The sequence below is a fragment of the Tachypleus tridentatus genome, chromosome 2, assembly GCF_004210375.1.
Source record: "Tachypleus tridentatus isolate NWPU-2018 chromosome 2, ASM421037v1, whole genome shotgun sequence".
Lineage (NCBI taxonomy): Eukaryota > Metazoa > Arthropoda > Merostomata > Xiphosura > Limulidae > Tachypleus > Tachypleus tridentatus.
Genome location: NC_134826.1, coordinates 36,031,576 through 36,043,299, shown reverse-complemented (window position 1 = coordinate 36,043,299; position 11,724 = coordinate 36,031,576). Strand labels below are relative to the sequence as shown.

The 11,724-nt window shown below is 30.4% G+C and overlaps 1 pseudogene across 1 annotated transcript in view; it reads right to left on the bottom strand.

The window, feature by feature from the left end:
- Positions 1 to 225: 225 nt before the first annotated feature.
- The window catches only part of LOC143240927 (uncharacterized), a 169,920-nt pseudogene continuing 158,421 nt past the window's right edge, over positions 226 to 11,724 (bottom strand). Inside the window, exons 19-20 of the transcript XR_013022056.1 lie at positions 7,660 to 7,793; positions 226 to 3,456 (exon numbers count right to left, since the gene is read on the bottom strand). The product of XR_013022056.1 is annotated as an uncharacterized LOC143240927 (transcript). The remainder of the gene's footprint in view (positions 3,457 to 7,659; positions 7,794 to 11,724) is intronic.

Here is an 11,724-nt window from a genome sequence, read left to right as displayed (position 1 = left end):
ATCTTAAACACAAAAAATCATAATAATTCATTTCTAGGTATGTATTTAATATTAAATACCTCCTGGTTATTTACAAAGAGAAAATTCTGAAACTCTTTAGAGGTTTCTAATTGAAATTAACATTAAGATAGTACTTCAAATGGAAAATAATTAAACCTTATATTAATATCTAACTGTGCTACCCTGGTGAGAAATGTATCAAAAATAACTCATATTAGTCGTTCCTTTACAAATAATTATATTTAATCCACAAGCTGATATAACAAAAATACAGTCTTCTTTATTTATTATATTTAATCCACAAGCTGATATAACAAAAATACAGTTTTCTTTATTTATTATATTTAATCCACAAGCTGATATAACAAAAATACAGTTTTCTTTATTTATTATATTTAATCCACAAGCTGATATAACAAAATAGTTTTCTTTATTTATTATATTTAATCCACAAGTTATTATAAAATAGTTTTATTTATTGATTTTATTATATTTAATTCACAAGCTGATATGATAAAATACAGCTTTCTTTAATATTCATCATAAAGCTGATCTTCATGTAAAAAAGTTTTACGTATAACAAACTTTTTTCATAATAACTCAGTATTAATATACACGCTGAAAATATTCTTTAAACGATATCATATACCGATAATCTGAAACAAAAATAAAAGCTTAAGCTAAAGGCAATGTTAGTTTCTTCAAAAATACCTTTACAAACACTTACAAACTTTCGAAAGCAAGAATAAGAATGACAAAAATGAAACAGTAACATAGAAATTGATCGTAAGATATATCAAAACCAACTTACAAATCAAGTCCTCCAGCCTCATCCATTCAAATGAAGGAATCAAACAATAAAACGACACCTATTAACATTCTTCAACAATAATTATTTTAGTCGGTAATTTCACATTATTGCAAGTCGACGAAGTTTAAAGACTAAAGTATATGCATTAATACAGTGTTACCTATGAAAGAAAAGACTTTCAGAAAGGATACATTTCTATAAATATTCAAAATGTGTTCAAACGAAATTTACTGATAAATCAACATCATAACCACAAGTGATCAATTGCTTAAGGTTAGTATCTTCATAAGTCAAGCTACTTATAATTGCTTGAAATATGAAATTATATAAAACATGGAAACATTTGATTTAATAGGCAAAAATAAATAGAAAGCTTATAATAATCATAAAAACAACACGAATCAGAAACAAGAAGTCATAAAACATCAACAGTACATCCCTAATATATCACTTTCGACACAGTTCATGATTAGATTACACAGTCAGATGAATAAGTACTTGCTATTATGAAAAATAATTATACATTGGTACAGTAACACAACAATCTTAATATTTCTAAATAAACGTTTTACAAGTTAGAAATAAAATACAAGTATACAAATATGGATATTACGTGTCTATAGTTCACAAAATAAATGATGGCTCTGAAATATTCATGGTCAAAGATTACATATGAATTTAGTTGTTAGGAATAAAAATTAAAAGAATGTAAACATTAGTTACATAAACTGTAAATTCTACTTAAGGTATTGTATTGTAAAATAACTATCTTATTGTTGTGGGTATAATGCAAAACATACCAGTAAATCAAGGTGTTATTTTAACATACTGTAAGGATTATTGTTACTCAACGTCCAGTTCAGTTAACCAAACATTATACTGCATTTCTTCCTAAGTTACACAATTACAAAGAGGATAAAAGTTAAACTAAAATCTTAACATGTTAACATTATGAGACAATCTGTAAGTATATCACCATTTGCCATCATTATAAACTTCCATTCTGCAGTGACAAAAAATGAAAGATACTTATTTCATAAAGTTTCTGAATTTTTATTTATTTTTTTACAAAATGTATTTTAAAGTAACTTATTGATGCTGAAAGTTAGGTATTTATGATACTGTGAAAAAATGGAATACAATGTCAATTAACAATGGAAAACCTAATATAATATGTGATGGAGAGACCATAGATCAAGTTTCAAACTTTAGAGATATGGAAACAGCAATGAAAAAGTGATGACCAGAACAGGTAAAGCAAATGATGTATTTGGAAGACTCAGAATGCTGCTCAACAACAGAAGTGTGAACATCAGAATGAGAGTTAAAAGTTATAATTGCCTTGTTGTGCCTGTCTTGATGTAGAATTGTGAAACATAGAAAAAATATGGTAAAGACAAAAAATTTTAAATGCATTCTCTATGAACAGTCTGCATCAAATATTGAAATTATTATGGAAGGATGAGGTATCAAACATTGAGGTGCTGAAGTGTACAGAAGAATGTGACCTGACGGATTTAATCAAGCAAAGAAAATTAAAATGGATTGGTCACATCATAACAAATGATGACATAAAAATAGTGAAGCAAGCGATCAATTGGAAGGTTGAAGCACAAACAGAGGATGATCACACCTCATGGAGAAAAATGTGTTGTGAAAGACATCAGTGAAAAAACAATCACATGAGAAGAAACAGAAAAGATACTACTGGATGAAAAAGGTATGATCAAGAGATGGCCAAATTTAACAGAAGACACAGGATGAACTAAGTGTTAGGTAAAGTATAATGTAAAGCCTTTAACTTTGTTTTTTTGTTTGGGCTTGTTTTTGTTCATTTAAATTATACCATATATATTTGAAACTACTTTCAGTATATTACTATTTGTTGCTATACAAATATCCACCATAGAAAAACCTTTTACACCTATTTATCTGTTCTACATGCATCTACCTTCTGTGTTATTGACATACTGACATATTTTACTAGTATTGATAAAAGTAAAACCTGGAATAAAACTTACTTTTGAACAAATGTAAAGTAAGACTGTGTGTGTCTTTTCTCTTTGACCATTTAAATAACTTAAATCCATACAAATTAGCACATAAAATCTGTTATTTTAATATCGTGTATAGAACATCAAAAAATAAAAGTTTTAAAATATTTAGGAACTGGTGTTTTTTAAAGACTGGTGGTTTCATCATCAAAGCAACTGTGTCTTTTAAATTTAAGTAACTGTAACTGTGATAAAATGCACTATGATTAAACCTATATATTTCCAAACATCCAATAAATTTTAAGATAAACCAACAGTGCAACATAAAACTGTTTTCATGTTGTCACCTTATCAACATCCACAGTCTCCTGAAAATCATTATGGACACTTTCAGATGCTGCTTCTATATTTGCTACTGCAGTGTTAGGATTAAGCACAATTTCATTTTCTTGGTAAGCTGCAAACAAAGGCTTTTGGTTAGCTGCCAGCTCAGGTTCTTCATTAGTTGCAAACGAAGATTCTGAGTTAACTACCAATACAGGATCTACACCTCTAATTTCTTGGGCATTTTCATTAATTTTAGATATAAAAAGATGTTTGAAATGGGGAGTGCAATAAATCTTCCCTCCACTTGTAGTGTAATTTTCTAACCTATATCACAAAACATAATAAAGAATAATATTACTTTAGAACAAGATTAATTGTGATAAAATGCCACTGATAAAATTTGTTAAACAAGAATGTTTCCAGCAATTCTCAGATGTTTCCACAAGTTACCTCACATGGTAAATATAAAATACAACACTGAAGTGTTGCTTAACATGAAATACACAAGTCTTAAAATAGTCTTATAAATTTAAGTACATGAAATATAACTTTTTGTAAAATGAAGCTCAGATTAATTAAGAACTGTAAAACAATGATTGTCAGTTTTGCTATTTCCACAATGATAAGATGCCACTACTCTTGGTTGGTACTAATAACAATTACTTTATTTCTTTGTTAAATTTCATGCAAAGTTACTCCAGGATTATCTGCACTAACCATTCCTAATTCTGATGTAACAAGTTAAAAGAAAGGCAACTTTTTCACATCACCCACTGCCAACCTACGGGTTACCCTAATCAAATAGTTGGATTTGATCATCACTTTTATAATGCACAAATGCCCCAAAGTGCAGAATATATATTTTTCCAGCATTAATTGGGTATAAACCAAAGACCTTTAGATGCACAGTCCTGTACATCAAGAAATGTCAATTCATGTACAAACATCTGAGGCAAGCATGACCAACTGTGAGAAGTAAATCTCAATAACTGTTTAAAGTTCTGAATGACAAAAACACTTAAGAGATCACATACATACATTATTTAGTAATTAAGTACATGGTCAATATTAAAATCTAGTCATCTAATTATCTCTGGAACTGCAATATAATAGCTGTAACCATTTAGATTCCAAAAATAAGGTTATTCAGCATGGCTTGATTCATATAGTATATAGTATCAAAACAATGTAAGTGCTAGTTCAAACTGATAGAAATTAAGTTTCTTTTAACATAAAACTTTAACAATGGCACCCTTTTGTAACTTATGGTAAACATATTTATTCTCATATAGTGTTTTGTATTTTTTTTGTGTAGAACAAAAGAAGACATTTAATTTTTAAGAGTATTAAACTTCATACCATAATTAATAACAGTAATGATCATAAATTTCAATTAGATTAAACCAAATGTAGAAAATGATTTCCCTTACAGAATAATGAGAACCTTGGCAACAAGAAGATATTTTTACCAAACTGAACAAATTTTGCACAAAGTCTCATAACTGTATAGCCTTGTTTCCCTACTTTTTATTCGACAAGTGCACAAACCAATAAGAGATATTTTTCTTGCAACAGCAAGTTGTATAAACTGCATAGTCACATGTTGGTTATATTACATGAAAATAACAGGCACTTAGAAGAAGTTTCCAAATCAATTTTGTGTTTATACATTAATTAAAAACAGAAACACAAAATATCATGTCATGAAAATTATGAAGTAACATACATTAAATAAATATAAATGTACAATATTTTTACAAGAATTTTTAAGTCAAATAATTATAAATTCTTACCTACTAATATTACATTACGTGGCTGCTATATAAGCTTAGTTCCTCGTAGCAGAGGTATGTAGAAAAAGTTTATGTTAAGAAGCCATGTATATACATCAAACATTGGCATTTTCTTACACTGAAAATGTATTTCCAGTAGGTACTTATTTCCACCCACCCAAAGCTATCTCAATCCTGGACTGCCTTCTAAGCATTGCATAAGTTTTTCAATTATGGCACATCAGCCTTTTACAGCCCATCAGTTTCATGCCACTCAGAACATGTGCTTATCATGTGTAACCCTCTACCAATAATACTGCACCCTCTGTACTAATACAGCTAGCTCTCTCTATTACTCTACAGTAATACTTACTTTCAAGAATTGGCAGATACAAACCAGAAACACCAGCAGGTCAGAGGAAAGGAAGGGTGAGAAGTGTGTAAGAGAAGATAAATACCTAAAGAGAATATCTTTTCATGTAGGAAAATGCTAACTTCTCCTCTCATCCATAGTTAGGTTAGAATCCCACACTTCAGAGGTGGAGAGGCCAGTGAAGGAACACTGACATCCAATGAAGCAAAAAGCAACTACACTGAAGGAACAGGTGTGCAAAAATATGAAAAGAAAGTACATACAATTATGGAACAATTATGCTCTTCACCCAGGAATTAACACAGGTCAAAATTTGAGCAGAACTGAATTTGCAGGCACCAATACATTCAGAAAAGACACATACATCCTCCAGTGAAAAGTGCTGTAGAATCATGACATTAAACAACATGGTGTAAACAAACACATCAAGTCTAGTATGAAAGAAACAGAAGCCTTGCATAAGGTGAGTGCCTTGGGTTATGTTGTAGTATGTCAAGTGTAGTCCATCCAGTAGAAATACCTTGTATAAGATATTAAAATCAACAAGTGTGGTCTTCTCAGGCAATAAATATTTGGGGGAAGCACTCTGGATATGTAGGATGAAGGAAAAAATTACAGACATGAGTGTGTCTTTGAGGGTTTTCATAACCAGTCTATTATCAACAGGCATGTCATATTTCATTCACCTATGTAGCATGCAGTAATAACTAACATATTATTAGTACACCACAGTATGATGCCAGAGAAAACAAAATAATTAAAATATATATGTAAAAATGGCTGGTTTGGTTGAGAAAATTTTTATGTAGAGGAGCAAACAACGTTTCAACCTTTTTCAATCATCGTCAGGTTCATAAAGAAAGAAAGATGGTAACTGACCGATAGCTGACCACATGTTTGAAGGGGGTCATGTAACTGAGTGTAGGAATGTAGAGGGCATGCTTACTTAGATTTTTGATTATATTCACTAATATAGGTACATCATTCCAACCTTAGAAATTAAAACATGTTTAAAAGACCTAGCCAGGAGACTTGTGATACTTTCCACAGAAAAGAAAAAATAAAAAAACAACCGAAAACAACCAACCAAAAAAAGACAACTTCGACAATTTTATTGACATCCAACAGCCAAACTACCCAGAAAAAATTTAAAATTTATATTTTCCAGAAACACCTAAAAACAACATCTTAAACAATTTTTTCAAAGAATTTTCTCACAAAGCCATCAACATAATTTCACAAAAGAGAAAACTAAAAAAACAATCTTACAAAAAGAGACATTAACTTCCATTAAAAACCTAAAATAAGGCAAAAATATAAAAATTCTAAAAGCAGATAAACATGAATGAATAATCCAAAAATGGAGAACATCCTATCAAACACAAACAAATTTAAACCAATACACACAAATCCAACAAAGACACACGAAACCCAACTAAAAATTACTACTAAAAATGAAAAAACCAACATAATTTCAAAAACACTTTATTCCTACCTACGCAAGATCTACACACGCACACCACAAATATACGGCATCCCCAAACCTCATAAACCAGATTGTCCATTACGATCAATAACGTCCACATATGAATCATTTAATCTTGGTAAATACATAGCTTGGGCATTCTCCAAATATGTAACATCAGCCAGCTCATTCATCAAAGACTCTTTTCATTTCAAGTCCAACCTTAACCAACTTAATCATAAAGCCTTAATGGCCAGTTTCAATGTTATATCCCTTTACAGAAGCCCCAATAGCTGAAGCCTGCAAGATAGCTTTAGAACTCTATATCCAAGACCCTAACCCATCAATAGACATTCCCAGCAACCAATTAGCAACCCTCATAAAATTCACCACGATGAAGACAAACTTTATGTTCAACAACCACAACTATATACAAACAAATGGCCTAAGCATAGGCAACCCAGTATCACCAGTTCTAGCAAATATTTTTATGACACAAGTTGAAACACAACCAATTAACACAGCATTACATCCACCACTATACTGGTACAGATATGTAGACAACACGATTGTGGGATTTATATCTACAGAACACACACTTAATTTTTTCAATCACAATAACTCTATACATCCCAACATTAACTTCACATGTGAACAGGAAGAAAGCAATCAAATATAATTTCATAACCTCAAAATTACAAAAACTGATACACAATTTAAAACAGAAATCCACTGAAAAATCACCCATACTGGACTATACATTCCTTGGGACTCAGCACATGAAACAAAACAAAAAGACGATACCTACTTGAGGAAGACACTGCTATGTTGTGCTACTAAAGAGTTCCAAATTAATAAATTTAAATCTGAAAGTAATTAGGTATTCCAGAAGGAAATAAAATTCACAGAATACAGACCTTAACATGCAGTTACAATGTGCACAACGGAAGCAGTTTCGATGAAACTTCAGTCCACTGGCTTCCATTTTTTCTGTCAGATACAGACGCTTCCCACAGAAGTCACACCCTTCACTCGTAGTTGAACCCAAGTCCTAAATGAAAAAAATTGCCTTAGCTTTTATTCCTTTTATAAAACATTAATAACATCCTTTATTCAAGTTATATTTAGGGAAATTTAACTTATTAATTATAAGGAAAGTTTAACACTAGGGAAACCTCTGTACTAAGTTTCATTGAAAACATCAATGTTTTAGATTAGAAACTTAATAATACTTATATTTGTAAATGAACTACAAAGTTAATATACAAATCTGACATCACCATAAAATTGGTGTTTATTAAGTACAGCAACAACATTAGTTTACACATCTGATGGTAAACTGGTTCATATAAATAAATGTAAGAATATATGTTCACATGATACATTCACAATCAAAACATAAGAAAACAATATATTTTCAAATAATCATATTTCACTTACTGACACATTTCACAAACAAAGTGAACACAATGGATTAATAATGCTGACTAAACATTTTCTTCAAATTTTTTATATAGAAATACACATATCTGTTTGTGTATATGGAATAACGTTTACATTCTATTAAACAAATAAATACATATATATAAACAAATTGAAACAAAAAGTGTAACATGCCTTAATGCATTAGTGTGTAATTTATGCAGGTAGAATGAAAGTAGAAACCAGAATACATGTAATGCTGAACACAAACCAAGAAACAAATATCTCTTTGCATAAAATATAGTATTGATAATGAAATCAAACCACATAATTAATTCCACAATTAGTATAACCTCTATTAACATGGTAATGATCCAAGCACCATTAAAATTGATGAAACTTTGTAGAATGGACAGCAACTGTCTGTTGTGGAGACACAGGTGTAGAGGACGACATTTTCAAGTCAGTGTGTGTGTAGGTGCTGATGGTCTTCTATAGTGTCCTGGTGGATTGTGGAAAGCATGTTGTGATTGTTTCTGATAAGAGGATAGATTTCCTGTAGATTCAACCAATGGCAGCCACAGGTTACTCACCTCTAATCCAAAATCTCTATTTAGTGAAGGTTTAATAGTATTAATATAAAATGATTCTCTGATTTTTCATGTCTTCCAGAATTTGTCTGTGTCGATGATTCTAATTTTCTCCGTTTATTCTGTGTCCAGTTGATGTGGCACGCTTTGCAGTGGCTGAATTTTGTGTTTTCATGAGTCTTTTACTATCTTTATGTTCTTTTATTCTTGTTGCAAGTTTTCTTCCCATTTCTCCCATGTATGTATTGTTGAAGGAACACCATTATGCACTATGATCCAATATCACCTTGTGTTAATAACTAAAAAATATAACACTGGCATTATAGTGTTAAGTATCAATTGTGTTTGTATCTGCATTGTTGAAAGCATAGACTATTAACCTTTGTTAACAACTTTGTTAATTATATTTTTTTGCATAATATCAAAACAGTCTTATTAGAATGTGTGGTAAAAGTATCTTAACTTAATATCAACTGGGGAATTAATATATGTGTTTATGGTATTTTTAAATACTGGATGGCTGTATTCAAAAACAAAAAGTCTATTGTCAGCAAGAATTTTTACCTAATTCCAGGATACAACCAGCAATATGTCTTCAGGTTCACTTTAATATGTTTTGTTCTTAAACACAGATATATACAACTTATGCTAACAACAAAACATCATTTTCTTACTTTTACAAACAAGCATGGCACTTTTACATATTATTTACATTTATTCTGCATAGTTAAGTGAATACTGACTAAGCCTAATTAGTGTCAGTCAGACCTTACAAAACAGAAACAGGTTATACTAAACGTTGAGATTATTTGCCAATGAATTTACTTTCATCAATGATAATGTAAAGTACTATGGAGAATCTAAATTTTGAGAAGGAAACAAAAGCATCAATTGATAGCACAGCTTCTACTTTGGATTATGTTACACTAAAGATCATCAAGACACACAAACACATCTGGAGTTATTAATTTAGTAAAACATTTATTCAGTGCACTTGTCAGAAAGAAAATTATGCTCTAATTTGGAACTGCTTTATCCATTTTATCTACCATCATTGTTGAGAAGTTAAGCTTTAGCATAAAAAGGAAAGACAATCACTAGTATTTTGAATCAATCAACTGGATCTCAATATTAATATAAAGTCAAAATAGAAGCAATAAATAAATAAAAACTACACATCTCATATACGACATGGTTAACTAAAATGAGGTTTTATGTTTTTGTAGAATTAACAAAAAACTGACTCTAAATGTATTCCTTGTTCTAAGGATATGCAAATTTCATAGAATATACGGTCCATAAAACTTCCAAGTTGATCTTGTTTCCAGTTGCTTTTGTGCCTTGTTATCCTCAAGTTTGCTCAATACAACCTTGTGTAAGAAATAAGTTGGTAGTGGTCTCATTGGTTGTTCAGGTAACATTCATAATTTAATGCCTCTAGTGTGTTTTCTGAGCATAACTTGTCATGTAGTGATACCAGTCACACAGTATAAAAACAAGGTTTCTTCATACACTAACGAGTACAGAGAAACGCAAGGCATACAAACCCATCTAAGCCAAGGCGAGGTGCCCTACTGTCCTACCAAGTCCTTATTATAGCAAACAAGTACACAGACAGTTTTTATGTTATGTATTAATGAAAATTTTGCTTTTGGTGTTTTTTTATGCTGAATAAAACAAAAAATAATTTTAGGTAAGAAGCATTTTAAAATCACTCATAAATTTACATTTTGAAAAAGAAAAATCTCTTTAGTAGATGTACCCAATACAGCTTTCAACTTAATTCACCTGAATACACCACTCAGCCTGCAAGAAGAATTGCATTAATTAGATGTTGAAGAACATAAAATCCACTTTCAAATACAAATTAAACAGAATTTATGCAAGTGATGAATACAAGTGGACTCAACTACATAAATGCTTTTCTTCTTACTAATTTTTCATGTTGAACCACTCTAGGTAAGACTCACCATTCAGTACATTGCTGTTTTTTATTCATAGTGAATATGATTTTGAGTGCATACAAACATATTCATGATTTAATCTAGTCTTCAATAAAAAATACATATATTTTATAAACACTGTTTTTTTTCAGCAAAAAAATTATGAAATTCTTTCATCTATCAACATTTCTTAACTTTAACTCTAACAAAAAATATATATTCTGTGGATATATTGTATAGCTGAATTACAATTCTCTATGAACATTTTTATATAAAATATTTTATCTTTTCATCATTTAAAAATTTTGAAGTACAGATATTTAAGACTTATTTAAAAACAGAAGGAAGATAATTATTCTTACACATGTTGAAGCTTTGCATATACTCTTAACTAGCTGTGACTAAATTAATTTAAATGTGTCACTTATGTGCATATGCTCTCAACCAAATATTTTAAAAAACAAAGTATCCCATGATCATACAGGTCCTTCTCTTTTACAACCTGTACTTTGTTATGCTAATTAGAATTCACTAAATCTTAATTTACTTATTGAGACATTACTATGTAACTCTTTATCCAAAATTAATATTTACTCTTCACAATGCAAAAGCCAAGTTAATCAATGCAGTGTTTAATATAAAGGATGTATTAAAATCCAAAGGAAGATAAATTGACTAAGATATCACACGAATGCCAAAAATAGAAAAACTGTTGTTCTTTTTCTCACAGTATTATTTTTGTTTGTGCATAAATATATTTATTTTTCCAACGAATGCCTATTTACTCCTTCAAAAAGCCTTGTGGGTGGATCAGATCTTGGTATTTTTATGACAACGGGTCATGGGAGGTCATCGTTCTTTAATGCAGAATCCTCTTTAGCTGTGCTACCCAGTTCAAACAGTTAATCTCTAATCCATCCATGAGGAGTAGCATGTTGTTCTTCTGTCAATGTGCAACCCCACCCTCATACAGAGTAACACCTTCCAGTTTCAAGAATGGTGGGAATCTACAGTTGGCTAGAACAGT